This window comes from Taudactylus pleione, unplaced genomic scaffold (assembly GCF_031769625.1).
Source record: "Taudactylus pleione unplaced genomic scaffold, aTauple2 ptg000177l, whole genome shotgun sequence".
NCBI lineage: Eukaryota > Metazoa > Chordata > Amphibia > Anura > Myobatrachidae > Taudactylus > Taudactylus pleione.
In genome coordinates, this window is record NW_028284579.1 from 199,154 (window position 1) to 215,000 (window position 15,847).

Here is a 15,847-nt window from a genome sequence, read left to right on the forward strand (position 1 = left end):
AAATTGCTTTTTCAATTATTTTTCAAAGATGCTTAAGGTTGGATAAATCAAAAAGATATTGTAAAAATAACATTAACACGGAATTACCTATAGTTTAGGATTTTCCAAATATTTGAGAAAATGCTTGACACATATAACATCTTCACATGCTCTACAATTAATGCCTGAATTTTGTATTGATTGATTGAGAGCTGCATTGAAAGAAAATCATTACTCCAAATGTGGCAGTTTCCAAAATACATTGAAAAGGGGATGTGCAGTATCTATTTTTCTAATTCATAGAATGCCAAGGAAAAATGCGGTAATTATTTTTTTTGCTCTATTCAGGATTGGATTCCAAGTGTCTAGAATTTGTTGTCTTGTGGATTTTCACTCACCATAGAAAAGACATTTATGAACTTTCCAAGAACTGGCTAATGATATTGGCTTATGGCCTTGATTGGATGCTATGAAGGAGTGTACAAGTAGGGTTTGTGTTCAACACCACTGGCTTAAAAGAGCAGTGTTCTTACTCCTGAGATATGGAGCCCTGATTCAGAAGTTGGGGGATATTTTATTTTGCAAACTCAGTATATGAAAAAATGTTGACCAAAGAAAAAAATACATATAATATTGATGTCTGAAGTAGTATTTAAGTCCATATTTTTAGGGAAGATTGCAACATTTTCTTTGATTGATATAAAGCAGAAATAATGGAAGGTTGATTATTCTTCAAAGTGGTTTGTGAAACAGATTTGCAGTGAATATCTTAAGTATTTCTCTTCACAAGCAACAAGGAAGAGACATTGTAGAACAAAGAAGAAAAGGAAGAACACTGTCAGAAGTGGGATTTGAACCCACGCCTCCAGAGGAGACTGCGACCTGAACGCAGTGCCTTAGACCGCTCGGCCATCCTGACACATAAAAAACTAAGTTTCATAAAAATGGGATAAAACTAATTAACCAAAACTACTTTGTCAAAGGTGCAATGTCCATGCTGCTGTTGAAACTATTGATTCAAATATTAGTAATAAATTGCTTTTTCAATTATTTTTCAAAGATGCTTAAGGTTGGATAAATCAAAAAGATATTGTAAAAATAACATTAACACGGAATTACCTATAGTTTAGGATTTTCCAAATATTTGAGAAAATGCTTGATACAAATAACATCTTCACATGCTCTACAATTAATGCCTGAATTTTGGATTGATTGATTGAGAGCTGCATTGAAAGAAAATCATTACTCCAAATGTGGCAGTTTCCAAAATACATTGAAAAGGGGTTGTGCAGTATCTATTTTTCTAATTCATAGAATGCCAAGGAAAAATGCGGTAATTATTTTTTTTGCTCTATTCAGGATTGGATTCCAAGTTTCTAGAATTTGTTGTCTTGTGGATTTTCACTCACCATAGAAAAGACATTTATGAACTTTCCAAGAACTGGCTAATGATATTGGCTTATGGCCTTGATTGGATGCTATGAAGGAGTGTACAAGTAGGGTTTGTGTTCATGACCACTGGCTTAAAAGAGCAGTGTTCTTACTCCTGAGATATGGAGCCCTGATTCAGAAGTTGGGGGATATTTTATTTTGCAAACTCAGTATATGAAAAAATGTTGCCCAAAGAAAAAAATACATATAATATTGATGTCTGAAGTAGTATTTAAGTCCATATTTTTAGGAAAGATTGCAACATTTTCTTTGATTGATATAAAGCAGAAATAATGGAAGGTTGATTATTCTTCAAAGTGGTTTGTGAAACAGATTTGCAGTGAATATCTTAAGTATTTCTCTTCACAAGCAACAAGGAAGAGACATTGTAGAACAAAGAAGAAAAGGAAGAACACTGTCAGAAGTGGGATTTGAACCCACACCTCCAGAGGAGACTGCGACCTGAACGCAGCGCCTTAGACCGCTCGGCCATCCTGACACATAAAAAACTAAGTTTCATAAAAATTGGATAAAACTAATTAACCAAAACTACTTTTTCAAAGGTGCAATGTCCATGCTGCTGTTGAAACTATTGATTCAAATATTAGTAATAAATTGCTTTTTCAATTATTTTTCAAAGATGCTTAAAGTTGGATAAATCAAAAAGATATTGTAAAAATAACATTAACACGGAATTACCTATAGTTTAGGATTTTCCAAATATTTGAGAAAATGCTTGATACAAATAACATCTTCACATGCTCTACAATTAATGCCTGAATTTTGGATTGATTGATTGAGAGCTGCATTGAAAGAAAATCATTACTCCAAATGTGGCAGTTTCCAAAATACATTGAAAAGGGGTTGTGCAGTATCTATTTTTCTAATTCATAGAATGCCAAGGAAAAATGCGGTAATTATTTTTTTTGCTCTATTCAGGATTGGATTCCAAGTTTCTAGAATTTGTTGTCTTGTGGATTTTCACTCACCATAGAAAAGACATTTATGAACTTTCCAAGAACTGGCTAATGATATTGGCTTATGGCCTTGATTGGATGCTATGAAGGAGTGTACAAGTAGGGTTTGTGTTCATGACCACTGGCTTAAAAGAGCAGTGTTCTTACTCCTGAGATATGGAGCCCTGATTCAGAAGTTGGGGGATATTTTATTTTGCAAACTCAGTATATGAAAAAATGTTGACCAAAGAAAAAAATACATATAATATTGATGTCTGAAGTAGTATTTAAGTCCATATTTTTAGGAAAGATTGCAACATTTTCTTTGATTGATATAAAGCAGAAATAATGGAAGGTTGATTATTCTTCAAAGTGGTTTGTGAAACAGATTTGCAGTGAATATCTTAAGTATTTCTCTTCACAAGCAACAAGGAAGAGACATTGTAGAACAAAGAAGAAAAGGAAGAACACTGTCAGAAGTGGGATTTGAACCCACACCTCCAGAGGAGACTGCGACCTGAACGCAGCGCCTTAGACCGCTCGGCCATCCTGACACATAAAAAACTAAGTTTCATAAAAATTGGATAAAACTAATTAACCAAAATTACTTTTTCAAAGGTGCAATGTCCATGCTGCTGTTGAAACTATTGATTCAAATATTAGTAATAAATTGCTTTTTCAATTATTTTTCAAAGATGCTTAAAGTTGGATAAATCAAAAAGATATTGTAAAAATAACAGTAACATGGAATTACCTATAGTTTAGGATTTTCCAAATATTTGAGAAAATGCTTGATACAAATAACATCGTCACATGCTCTACAATTAATGCCTGAATTTTGTATTGATTGATTGAGAGCTGCATTGAAAGAAAATAATTACTCCAAATGTGGCAGTTTCCAAAATACATTGAAAAGGGGTTGCGCAGTATCTATTTTTCTAATTCATAGAATGCCAAGGAAAAATGCGGTAATTATTTTTTTTGCTCTATTCAGGATTGGATTCCAAGTGTCTAGAATTTGTTGTCTTGTGGATTTTCACTCACCATAGAAAAGACATTTATGAACTTTCCAAGAACTGGCTAATGATATTGGCTTATGGCCTTGATTGGATGCTATGAAGGAGTGTACAAGTAGGGTTTGTGTTCATGACCACTGGCTTAAAAGAGCAGTGTTCTTACTCCTGAGATATGGAGCCCTGATTCAGAAGTTGGGGGATATTTCTTCAAAGTGGTTTGTGAAACAGATTTGCAGTGAATATCTTAAGTATTTCTCTTCACAAGCAACAAGGAAGAGACATTGTAGAACAAAGAAGAAAAGGAAGAACACTGTCAGAAGTGGGATTTGAACCCACGCCTCCAGAGAAGACTGCGACCTGAACGCAGCGCCTTAGACCGCTCGGCCATCCTGACACATAAAACACTAAGTTTCATAAAAATTGGATAAAACTAATTAACCAAAACTACTTTTTCAAAGGTGCAATGTCCATGCTGCTGTTGAAACTATTGATTCAAATATTAGTAATAAATTGCTTTTTCAATTATTTTTCAAAGATGCTTAAGGTTGGATAAATCAAAAAGATATTGTAAAAATAACATTAACACGGAATTACCTATAGTTTAGGATTTTCCAAATATTTGAGAAAATACTTGACACAAATAACATCTTCACATGCTCTACAATTAATGCCTGAATTTTGTATTGATTGATTGAGAGCTGCATTGAAAGAAAATCATTACTCCAAATGTGGCAGTTTCCAAAATACATTGAAAAGGGGATGTGCAGTATCTATTTTTCTAATTCATAGAATGCCAAGGAAAAATGCGGTAATTATTTTTTTTGCTCTATTCAGGATTGGATTCCAAGTGTCTAGAATTTGTTGTCTTGTGGATTTTCACTCACCATAGAAAAGACATTTATGAACTTTCCAAGAACTGGCTAATGATATTGGCTTATGGCCTTGATTGGATGCTATGAAGGAGTGTACAAGTAGGGTTTGTGTTCAACACCACTGGCTTAAAAGAGCAGTGTTCTTACTCCTGAGATATGGAGCCCTGATTCAGAAGTTGGGGGATATTTTATTTTGCAAACTCAGTATATGAAAAAATGTTGACCAAAGAAAAAAATACATATAATATTGATGTCTGAAGTAGTATTTAAGTCCATATTTTTAGGGAAGATTGCAACATTTTCTTTGATTGATATAAAGCAGAAATAATGGAAGGTTGATTATTCTTCAAAGTGGTTTGTGAAACAGATTTGCAGTGAATATCTTAAGTATTTCTCTTCACAAGCAACAAGGAAGAGACATTGTAGAACAAAGAAGAAAAGGAAGAACACTGTCAGAAGTGGGATTTGAACCCACGCCTCCAGAGGAGACTGCGACCTGAACGCAGCGCCTTAGACCGCTCGGCCATCCTGACACATAAAACACTAAGTTTCATAAAAATTGGATAAAACTAATTAACCAAAACTACTTTTTCAAAGGTGCAATGTCCATGCTGCTGTTGAAACTATTGATTCAAATATTAGTAATAAATTGCTTTTTCAATTATTTTTCAAAGATGCTTAAGGTTGGATAAATCAAAAAGATATTGTAAAAATAACATTAACACGGAATTACCTATAGTTTAGGATTTTCCAAATATTTGAGAAAATGCTTGATACAAATAACATCTTCACATGCTCTACAATTAATGCCTGAATTTTGTATTGATTGATTGAGAGCTGCATTGAAAGAAAATCATTACTCCAAATGTGGCAGTTTCCAAAATACATTGAAAAGGGGTTGTGCAGTATCTATTTTTCTAATTCATAGAATGCCAAGGAAAAATGCGGTAATTATTTTTTTTGCTCTATTCAGGATTGGATTCCAAGTGTCTAGAATTTGTTGTCTTTTGGATTTTCACTCACCATAGAAAAGACATTTATGAACTTTCCAAGAACTGGCTAATGATATTGGCTTATGGCCTTGATTGGATGCTATTAAGGAGTGTACAAGTAGGGTTTGTGTTCATGACCACTGGCTTAAAAGAGCAGTGTTCTTACTCCTGAGATATGGAGCCCTGATTCAGAAGTTGGGGGATATTTTATTTTGCAAACTCAGTATATGAAAAAATGTTGACCAAAGAAAAAAATACATATAATATTGATGTCTGAAGTAGTATTTAAGTCCATATTTTTAGGAAAGATTGCAACATTTTTTTTGCTCTATTCAGGATTGGATTCCAAGTTTCTAGAATTTGTTGTCTTGTGGATTTTCACTCACCATAGAAAAGACATTTATGAACTTTCCAAGAACTGGCTAATGATATTGGCTTATGGCCTTGATTGGATGCTATGAAGGAGTGTACAAGTAGGGTTTGTGTTCATGACCACTGGCTTAAAAGAGCAGTGTTCTTACTCCTGAGATATGGAGCCCTGATTCAGACGTTGGGGGATATTATATTTTGCAAACTCAGTATATGAAAAAATGTTGACCAAAGAAAAAAATACATATAATATTGATGTCTGAAGTAGTATTTAAGTTCATATTTTTAGGGAAGATTGCAACATTTTCTTTGATTGATATAAAGCAGAAATAATGGAAGGTTGATTATTCTTCAAAGTGGTTTGTGAAACAGATTTGCAGTGAATATCTTAAGTATTTCTCTTCACAAGCAACAAGGAAGAGACATTGTAGAACAAAGAAGAAAAGGAAGAACACTGTCAGAAGTGGGATTTGAACCCACGCCTCCAGAGAAGACTGCGACCTGAACGCAGCGCCTTAGACCGCTCGCCATCCTGACACATAAAACACTAAGTTTCATAAAAATTGGATAAAACTAATTAACCAAAACTACTTTTTCAAAGGTGCAATGTCCATGCTGCTGTTGAAACTATTGATTCAAATATTAGTAATAAATTGCTTTTTCAATTATTTTTCAAAGATGCTTAAGGTTGGATAAATCAAAAAGATATTGTAAAAATAACATTAACACGGAATTACCTATAGTTTAGGATTTTCCAAATATTTGAGAAAATACTTGACACAAATAACATCTTCACATGCTCTACAATTAATGCCTGAATTTTGTATTGATTGATTGAGAGCTGCATTGAAAGAAAATCATTACTCCAAATGTGGCAGTTTCCAAAATACATTGAAAAGGGGATGTGCAGTATCTATTTTTCTAATTCATAGAATGCCAAGGAAAAATGCGGTAATTATTTTTTTTGCTCTATTCAGGATTGGATTCCAAGTGTCTAGAATTTGTTGTCTTGTGGATTTTCACTCACCATAGAAAAGACATTTATGAACTTTCCAAGAACTGGCTAATGATATTGGCTTATGGCCTTGATTGGATGCTATGAAGTAGTGTACAAGTAGGGTTTGTGTTCAACACCACTGGCTTAAAAGAGCAGTGTTCTTACTCCTGAGATATGGAGCCCTGATTCAGAAGTTGGGGGATATTTTATTTTGCAAACTCAGTATATGAAAAAATGTTGACCAAAGAAAAAAATACATATAATATTGATGTCTGAAGTAGTATTTAAGTCCATATTTTTAGGGAAGATTGCAACATTTTCTTTGATTGATATAAAGCAGAAATAATGGAAGGTTGATTATTCTTCAAAGTGGTTTGTGAAACAGATTTGCAGTGAATATCTTAAGTATTTCTCTTCACAAGCAACAAGGAAGAGACATTGTAGAACAAAGAAGAAAAGGAAGAACACTGTCAGAAGTGGGATTTGAACCCACGCCTCCAGAGGAGACTGCGACCTGAACGCAGCACCTTAGACCGCTCGGCCATCCTGACACATAAAAAACTAAGTTTCATAAAAATTGGATAAAACTAATTAACCAAAATTACTTTTTCAAAGGTGCAATGTCCATGCTGCTGTTGAAACTATTGATTCAAATATTAGTAATAAATTGCTTTTTCAATTATTTTTCAAAGATGCTTAAAGTTGGATAAATCAAAAAGATATTGTAAAAATAACATTAACACGGAATTAACTATAGTTTAGGATTTTCCAAATATTTGAGAAAATGCTTGATACAAATAACATCTTCACATGCTCTACAATTAATGCCTGAATTTTGTATTGATTGATTGAGAGCTGCATTGAAAGAAAATCATTACTCCAAATGTGGCAGTTTCCAAAATACATTGAAAAGGGGTTGTGCAGTATCTATTTTTCTAATTCATAGAATGCCAAGGAAAAATGCTGTAATTATTTTTTTTGCTCTATTCAGGATTGGATTCCAAGTGTCTAGAATTTGTTGTCTTGTGGATTTTCACTCACCATAGAAAAGACATTTATGAACTTTCCAAGAACTGGCTAATGATATTGGCTTATGGCCTTGATTGGATGCTATGAAGGAGTGTACAAGTAGGGTTTGTGTTCATGACCACTGGCTTAAAAGAGCAGTGTTCTTACTCCTGAGATATGGAGCCCTGATTCAGACGTTGGGGGATATTATATTTTGCAAACTCAGTATATGAAAAAATGTTGACCAAAGAAAAAAATACATATAATATTGATGTCTGAAGTAGTATTTAAGTTCATATTTTTAGGGAAGATTGCAACATTTTCTTTGATTGATATAAAGCAGAAATAATGGAAGGTTGATTATTCTTCAAAGTGGTTTGTGAAACAGATTTGCAGTGAATATCTTAAGTATTTCTCTTCACAAGCAACAAGGAAGAGACATTGTAGAACAAAGAAGAAAAGGAAGAACACTGTCAGAAGTGGGATTTGAACCCACGCCTCCAGAGAAGACTGCGACCTGAACGCAGCGCCTTAGACCGCTCGCCATCCTGACACATAAAACACTAAGTTTCATAAAAATTGGATAAAACTAATTAACCAAAACTACTTTTTCAAAGGTGCAATGTCCATGCTGCTGTTGAAACTATTGATTCAAATATTAGTAATAAATTGCTTTTTCAATTATTTTTCAAAGATGCTTAAGGTTGGATAAATCAAAAAGATATTGTAAAAATAACATTAACACGGAATTACCTATAGTTTAGGATTTTCCAAATATTTGAGAAAATACTTGACACAAATAACATCTTCACATGCTCTACAATTAATGCCTGAATTTTGTATTGATTGATTGAGAGCTGCATTGAAAGAAAATCATTACTCCAAATGTGGCAGTTTCCAAAATACATTGAAAAGGGGATGTGCAGTATCTATTTTTCTAATTCATAGAATGCCAAGGAAAAATGCGGTAATTATTTTTTTTGCTCTATTCAGGATTGGATTCCAAGTGTCTAGAATTTGTTGTCTTGTGGATTTTCACTCACCATAGAAAAGACATTTATGAACTTTCCAAGAACTGGCTAATGATATTGGCTTATGGCCTTGATTGGATGCTATGAAGTAGTGTACAAGTAGGGTTTGTGTTCAACACCACTGGCTTAAAAGAGCAGTGTTCTTACTCCTGAGATATGGAGCCCTGATTCAGAAGTTGGGGGATATTTTATTTTGCAAACTCAGTATATGAAAAAATGTTGACCAAAGAAAAAAATACATATAATATTGATGTCTGAAGTAGTATTTAAGTCCATATTTTTAGGGAAGATTGCAACATTTTCTTTGATTGATATAAAGCAGAAATAATGGAAGGTTGATTATTCTTCAAAGTGGTTTGTGAAACAGATTTGCAGTGAATATCTTAAGTATTTCTCTTCACAAGCAACAAGGAAGAGACATTGTAGAACAAAGAAGAAAAGGAAGAACACTGTCAGAAGTGGGATTTGAACCCACGCCTCCAGAGGAGACTGCGACCTGAACGCAGCACCTTAGACCGCTCGGCCATCCTGACACATAAAAAACTAAGTTTCATAAAAATTGGATAAAACTAATTAACCAAAATTACTTTTTCAAAGGTGCAATGTCCATGCTGCTGTTGAAACTATTGATTCAAATATTAGTAATAAATTGCTTTTTCAATTATTTTTCAAAGATGCTTAAAGTTGGATAAATCAAAAAGATATTGTAAAAATAACATTAACACGGAATTAACTATAGTTTAGGATTTTCCAAATATTTGAGAAAATGCTTGATACAAATAACATCTTCACATGCTCTACAATTAATGCCTGAATTTTGTATTGATTGATTGAGAGCTGCATTGAAAGAAAATCATTACTCCAAATGTGGCAGTTTCCAAAATACATTGAAAAGGGGTTGTGCAGTATCTATTTTTCTAATTCATAGAATGCCAAGGAAAAATGCTGTAATTATTTTTTTTGCTCTATTCAGGATTGGATTCCAAGTGTCTAGAATTTGTTGTCTTGTGGATTTTCACTCACCATAGAAAAGACATTTATGAACTTTCCAAGAACTGGCTAATGATATTGGCTTATGGCCTTGATTGGATGCTATGAAGGAGTGTACAAGTAGGGTTTGTGTTCATGACCACTGGCTTAAAAGAGCAGTGTTCTTACTCCTGAGATATGGAGCCCTGATTCAGAAGTTGGGGGATATTTTATTTTGCAAACTCAGTATATGAAAAAATGTTGACCAAAGAAAAAAATACATATAATATTGATGTCTGAAGTAGTATTTAAGTCCATATTTTTAGGAAAGATTGCAACATTTTCTTTGATTGATATAAAGCAGAAATAATGGAAGGTTGATTATTCTTCAAAGTAGTTTGTGAAACAGATTTGCAGTGAATATCTTAAGTATTTCTCTTCACAAGCAACAAGGAAGAGACATTGTAGAACAAAGAAGAAAAGGAAGAACACTGTCAGAAGTGGGATTTGAACCCACGCCTCCAGAGGAGACTGCAACCTGAACGCAGCGCCTTAGACCGCTCGGCCATCCTGACACATAAAAAACTAAGTTTCATAAAAATTGGATAAAACTAATTAACCAAAATTACTTTTTCAAAGGTGCAATGTCCATGCTGCTGTTGAAACTATTGATTCAAATATTAGTAATAAATTGCTTTTTCAATTATTTTTCAAAGATGCTTAAAGTTGGATAAATCAAAAAGATATTGTAAAAATAACAGTAACATGGAATTACCTATAGTTTAGGATTTTCCAAATATTTGAGAAAATGCTTGATACAAATAACATCGTCACATGCTCTACAATTAATGCCTGAATTTTGTATTGATTGATTGAGAGCTGCATTGAAAGAAAATAATTACTCCAAATGTGGCAGTTTCCAAAATACATTGAAAAGGGGTTGCGCAGTATCTATTTTTCTAATTCATAGAATGCCAAGGAAAAATGCGGTAATTATTTTTTTTGCTCTATTCAGGATTGGATTCCAAGTGTCTAGAATTTGTTGTCTTGTGGATTTTCACTCACCATAGAAAAGACATTTATGAACTTTCCAAGAACTGGCTAATGATATTGGCTTATGGCCTTGATTGGATGCTATGAAGGAGTGTACAAGTAGGGTTTGTGTTCATGACCACTGGCTTAAAAGAGCAGTGTTCTTACTCCTGAGATATGGAGCCCTGATTCAGAAGTTGGGGGATATTTCTTCAAAGTGGTTTGTGAAACAGATTTGCAGTGAATATCTTAAGTATTTCTCTTCACAAGCAACAAGGAAGAGACATTGTAGAACAAAGAAGAAAAGGAAGAACACTGTCAGAAGTGGGATTTGAACCCACGCCTCCAGAGAAGACTGCGACCTGAACGCAGCGCCTTAGACCGCTCGGCCATCCTGACACATAAAACACTAAGTTTCATAAAAATTGGATAAAACTAATTAACCAAAACTACTTTTTCAAAGGTGCAATGTCCATGCTGCTGTTGAAACTATTGATTCAAATATTAGTAATAAATTGCTTTTTCAATTATTTTTCAAAGATGCTTAAGGTTGGATAAATCAAAAAGATATTGTAAAAATAACATTAACACGGAATTACCTATAGTTTAGGATTTTCCAAATATTTGAGAAAATACTTGACACAAATAACATCTTCACATGCTCTACAATTAATGCCTGAATTTTGTATTGATTGATTGAGAGCTGCATTGAAAGAAAATCATTACTCCAAATGTGGCAGTTTCCAAAATACATTGAAAAGGGGATGTGCAGTATCTATTTTTCTAATTCATAGAATGCCAAGGAAAAATGCGGTAATTATTTTTTTTGCTCTATTCAGGATTGGATTCCAAGTGTCTAGAATTTGTTGTCTTGTGGATTTTCACTCACCATAGAAAAGACATTTATGAACTTTCCAAGAACTGGCTAATGATATTGGCTTATGGCCTTGATTGGATGCTATGAAGGAGTGTACAAGTAGGGTTTGTGTTCAACACCACTGGCTTAAAAGAGCAGTGTTCTTACTCCTGAGATATGGAGCCCTGATTCAGAAGTTGGGGGATATTTTATTTTGCAAACTCAGTATATGAAAAAATGTTGACCAAAGAAAAAAATACATATAATATTGATGTCTGAAGTAGTATTTAAGTCCATATTTTTAGGGAAGATTGCAACATTTTCTTTGATTGATATAAAGCAGAAATAATGGAAGGTTGATTATTCTTCAAAGTGGTTTGTGAAACAGATTTGCAGTGAATATCTTAAGTATTTCTCTTCACAAGCAACAAGGAAGAGACATTGTAGAACAAAGAAGAAAAGGAAGAACACTGTCAGAAGTGGGATTTGAACCCACGCCTCCAGAGGAGACTGCGACCTGAACGCAGCACCTTAGACCGCTCGGCCATCCTGACACATAAAACACTAAGTTTCATAAAAATTGGATAAAACTAATTAACCAAAATTACTTTTTCAAAGGTGCAATGTCCATGCTGCTGTTGAAACTATTGATTCAAATATTAGTAATAAATTGCTTTTTCAATTATTTTTCAAAGATGCTTAAGGTTGGATAAATCAAAAAGATATTGTAAAAATAACATTAACACGGAATTACCTATAGTTTAGGATTTTCCAAATATTTGAGAAAATGCTTGATACAAATAACATCTTCACATGCTCTACAATTAATGCCTGAATTTTGTATTGATTGATTGAGAGCTGCATTGAAAGAAAATCATTACTCCAAATGTGGCAGTTTCCAAAATACATTGAAAAGGGGTTGTGCAGTATCTATTTTTCTAATTCATAGAATGCCAAGGAAAAATGCGGTAATTATTTTTTTTGCTCTATTCAGGATTGGATTCCAAGTGTCTAGAATTTGTTGTCTTTTGGATTTTCACTCACCATAGAAAAGACATTTATGAACTTTCCAAGAACTGGCTAATGATATTGGCTTATGGCCTTGATTGGATGCTATTAAGGAGTGTACAAGTAGGGTTTGTGTTCATGACCACTGGCTTAAAAGAGCAGTGTTCTTACTCCTGAGATATGGAGCCCTGATTCAGAAGTTGGGGGATATTTTATTTTGCAAACTCAGTATATGAAAAAATGTTGACCAAAGAAAAAAATACATATAATATTGATGTCTGAAGTAGTATTTAAGTCCATATTTTTAGGAAAGATTGCAACATTTTTTTTGCTCTATTCAGGATTGGATTCCAAGTTTCTAGAATTTGTTGTCTTGTGGATTTTCACTCACCATAGAAAAGACATTTATGAACTTTCCAAGAACTGGCTAATGATATTGGCTTATGGCCTTGATTGGATGCTATGAAGGAGTGTACAAGTAGGGTTTGTGTTCATGACCACTGGCTTAAAAGAGCAGTGTTCTTACTCCTGAGATATGGAGCCCTGATTCAGACGTTGGGGGATATTATATTTTGCAAACTCAGTATATGAAAAAATGTTGACCAAAGAAAAAAATACATATAATATTGATGTCTGAAGTAGTATTTAAGTTCATATTTTTAGGGAAGATTGCAACATTTTCTTTGATTGATATAAAGCAGAAATAATGGAAGGTTGATTATTCTTCAAAGTGGTTTGTGAAACAGATTTGCAGTGAATATCTTAAGTATTTCTCTTCACAAGCAACAAGGAAGAGACATTGTAGAACAAAGAAGAAAAGGAAGAACACTGTCAGAAGTGGGATTTGAACCCACGCCTCCAGAGAAGACTGCGACCTGAACGCAGCGCCTTAGACCGCTCGGCCATCCTGACACATAAAACACTAAGTTTCATAAAAATTGGATAAAACTAATTAACCAAAACTACTTTTTCAAAGGTGCAATGTCCATGCTGCTGTTGAAACTATTGATTCAAATATTAGTAATAAATTGCTTTTTCAATTATTTTTCAAAGATGCTTAAGGTTGGATAAATCAAAAAAATATTGTAAAAATAACATTAACACGGAATTACCTATAGTTTAGGATTTTCCAAATATTTGAGAAAATGCTTGATACAAATAACATCTTCACATGCTCTACAATTAATGCCTGAATTTTGGATTGATTGATTGAGAGCTGCATTGAAAGAAAATCATTACTCCAAATGTGGCAGTTTCCAAAATACATTGAAAAGGGGATGTGCAGTATCTATTTTTCTAATTCATAGAATGCCAAGGAAAAATGCGGTAATTATTTTTTTTGCTCTATTCAGGATTGGATTCCAAGTGTCTAGAATTTGTTGTCTTGTGGATTTTCACTCACCATAGAAAAGACATTTATGAACTTTCCAAGAACTGGCTAATGATATTGGCTTATGGCCTTGATTGGATGCTATGAAGTAGTGTACAAGTAGGGTTTGTGTTCAACACCACTGGCTTAAAAGAGCAGTGTTCTTACTCCTGAGATATGGAGCCCTGATTCAGAAGTTGGGGGATATTTTATTTTGCAAACTCAGTATATGAAAAAATGTTGACCAAAGAAAAAAATACATATAATATTGATGTCTGAAGTAGTATTTAAGTCCATATTTTTAGGGAAGATTGCAACATTTTCTTTGATTGATATAAAGCAGAAATAATGGAAGGTTGATTATTCTTCAAAGTGGTTTGTGAAACAGATTTGCAGTGAATATCTTAAGTATTTCTCTTCACAAGCAACAAGGAAGAGACATTGTAGAACAAAGAAGAAAAGGAAGAACACTGTCAGAAGTGGGATTTGAACCCACGCCTCCAGAGGAGACTGCGACCTGAACGCAGCACCTTAGACCGCTCGGCCATCCTGACACATAAAAAACTAAGTTTCATAAAAATTGGATAAAACTAATTAACCAAAATTACTTTTTCAAAGGTGCAATGTCCATGCTGCTGTTGAAACTATTGATTCAAATATTAGTAATAAATTGCTTTTTCAATTATTTTTCAAAGATGCTTAAAGTTGGATAAATCAAAAAGATATTGTAAAAATAACATTAACACGGAATTAACTATAGTTTAGGATTTTCCAAATATTTGAGAAAATGCTTGATACAAATAACATCTTCACATGCTCTACAATTAATGCCTGAATTTTGTATTGATTGATTGAGAGCTGCATTGAAAGAAAATCATTACTCCAAATGTGGCAGTTTCCAAAATACATTGAAAAGGGGTTGTGCAGTATCTATTTTTCTAATTCATAGAATGCCAAGGAAAAATGCTGTAATTATTTTTTTTGCTCTATTCAGGATTGGATTCCAAGTGTCTAGAATTTGTTGTCTTGTGGATTTTCACTCACCATAGAAAAGACATTTATGAACTTTCCAAGAACTGGCTAATGATATTGGCTTATGGCCTTGATTGGATGCTATGAAGGAGTGTACAAGTAGGGTTTGTGTTCATGACCACTGGCTTAAAAGAGCAGTGTTCTTACTCCTGAGATATGGAGCCCTGATTCAGAAGTTGGGGGATATTTTATTTTGCAAACTCAGTATATGAAAAAATGTTGACCAAAGAAAAAAATACATATAATATTGATGTCTGAAGTAGTATTTAAGTCCATATTTTTAGGAAAGATTGCAACATTTTCTTTGATTGATATAAAGCAGAAATAATGGAAGGTTGATTATTCTTCAAAGTAGTTTGTGAAACAGATTTGCAGTGAATATCTTAAGTATTTCTCTTCACAAGCAACAAGGAAGAGACATTGTAGAACAAAGAAGAAAAGGAAGAACACTGTCAGAAGTGGGATTTGAACCCACGCCTCCAGAGGAGACTGCAACCTGAACGCAGCGCCTTAGACCGCTCGGCCATCCTGCCACATAAAAAACTAAGTTTCATAAAAATTGGATAAAACTAATTAACCAAAATTACTTTTTCAAAGGTGCAATGTCCATGCTGCTGTTGAAACTATTGATTCAAATATTAGTAATAAATTGCTTTTTGAATTATTTTTCAAAGATGCTTAAAGTTGGATAAATCAAAAAGATATTGTAAAAATAACATTAACACGGAATTAACTATAGTTTAGGATTTTCCAAATATTTGAGAAAATGCTTGATACAAATAACATCTTCACATGCTCTACAATTAATGCCTGAATTTTGTATTGATTGATTGAGAGCTGCATTGAAAGAAAATCATTACTCCAAATGTGGCAGTTTCCAAAATACATTGAAAAGGGGTTGTGCAGTATCTATTTTTCTAATTCATAGAA

General features: G+C 33.5%; 12 non-coding genes across 12 annotated transcripts; all 12 read right to left on the reverse strand.

Annotated features, from left to right (window-relative positions):
• Positions 1 to 815: 815 nt before the first annotated feature.
• TRNAL-CAG (transfer RNA leucine (anticodon CAG)) lies at positions 816 to 898 on the reverse strand. Its single transcript has one exon. It is a non-coding gene; the product is annotated as a tRNA-Leu (tRNA).
• Positions 899 to 1,826: 928 nt separating this feature from the next.
• Positions 1,827 to 1,909, reverse strand: TRNAL-CAG (transfer RNA leucine (anticodon CAG)). Its single transcript has one exon. It is a non-coding gene; the product is annotated as a tRNA-Leu (tRNA).
• Positions 1,910 to 2,837: 928 nt separating this feature from the next.
• On the reverse strand, positions 2,838 to 2,920 carry TRNAL-CAG (transfer RNA leucine (anticodon CAG)). Its single transcript has one exon. It is a non-coding gene; the product is annotated as a tRNA-Leu (tRNA).
• A 773-nt stretch (positions 2,921 to 3,693) lies between these two features.
• TRNAL-CAG (transfer RNA leucine (anticodon CAG)) lies at positions 3,694 to 3,776 on the reverse strand. Its single transcript has one exon. It is a non-coding gene; the product is annotated as a tRNA-Leu (tRNA).
• Positions 3,777 to 4,704: 928 nt separating this feature from the next.
• TRNAL-CAG (transfer RNA leucine (anticodon CAG)) lies at positions 4,705 to 4,787 on the reverse strand. Its single transcript has one exon. It is a non-coding gene; the product is annotated as a tRNA-Leu (tRNA).
• A 2,293-nt stretch (positions 4,788 to 7,080) lies between these two features.
• On the reverse strand, positions 7,081 to 7,163 carry TRNAL-CAG (transfer RNA leucine (anticodon CAG)). Its single transcript has one exon. It is a non-coding gene; the product is annotated as a tRNA-Leu (tRNA).
• A 1,938-nt stretch (positions 7,164 to 9,101) lies between these two features.
• TRNAL-CAG (transfer RNA leucine (anticodon CAG)) lies at positions 9,102 to 9,184 on the reverse strand. Its single transcript has one exon. It is a non-coding gene; the product is annotated as a tRNA-Leu (tRNA).
• Positions 9,185 to 10,112: 928 nt separating this feature from the next.
• TRNAL-CAG (transfer RNA leucine (anticodon CAG)) lies at positions 10,113 to 10,195 on the reverse strand. Its single transcript has one exon. It is a non-coding gene; the product is annotated as a tRNA-Leu (tRNA).
• Positions 10,196 to 10,968: 773 nt separating this feature from the next.
• On the reverse strand, positions 10,969 to 11,051 carry TRNAL-CAG (transfer RNA leucine (anticodon CAG)). Its single transcript has one exon. It is a non-coding gene; the product is annotated as a tRNA-Leu (tRNA).
• A 928-nt stretch (positions 11,052 to 11,979) lies between these two features.
• On the reverse strand, positions 11,980 to 12,062 carry TRNAL-CAG (transfer RNA leucine (anticodon CAG)). The gene has a single exon. It is a non-coding gene; the product is annotated as a tRNA-Leu (tRNA).
• A 1,283-nt stretch (positions 12,063 to 13,345) lies between these two features.
• Positions 13,346 to 13,428, reverse strand: TRNAL-CAG (transfer RNA leucine (anticodon CAG)). The gene has a single exon. It is a non-coding gene; the product is annotated as a tRNA-Leu (tRNA).
• A 928-nt stretch (positions 13,429 to 14,356) lies between these two features.
• Positions 14,357 to 14,439, reverse strand: TRNAL-CAG (transfer RNA leucine (anticodon CAG)). Its single transcript has one exon. It is a non-coding gene; the product is annotated as a tRNA-Leu (tRNA).
• Between the last annotated feature and the right edge of the window lie 1,408 nt (positions 14,440 to 15,847).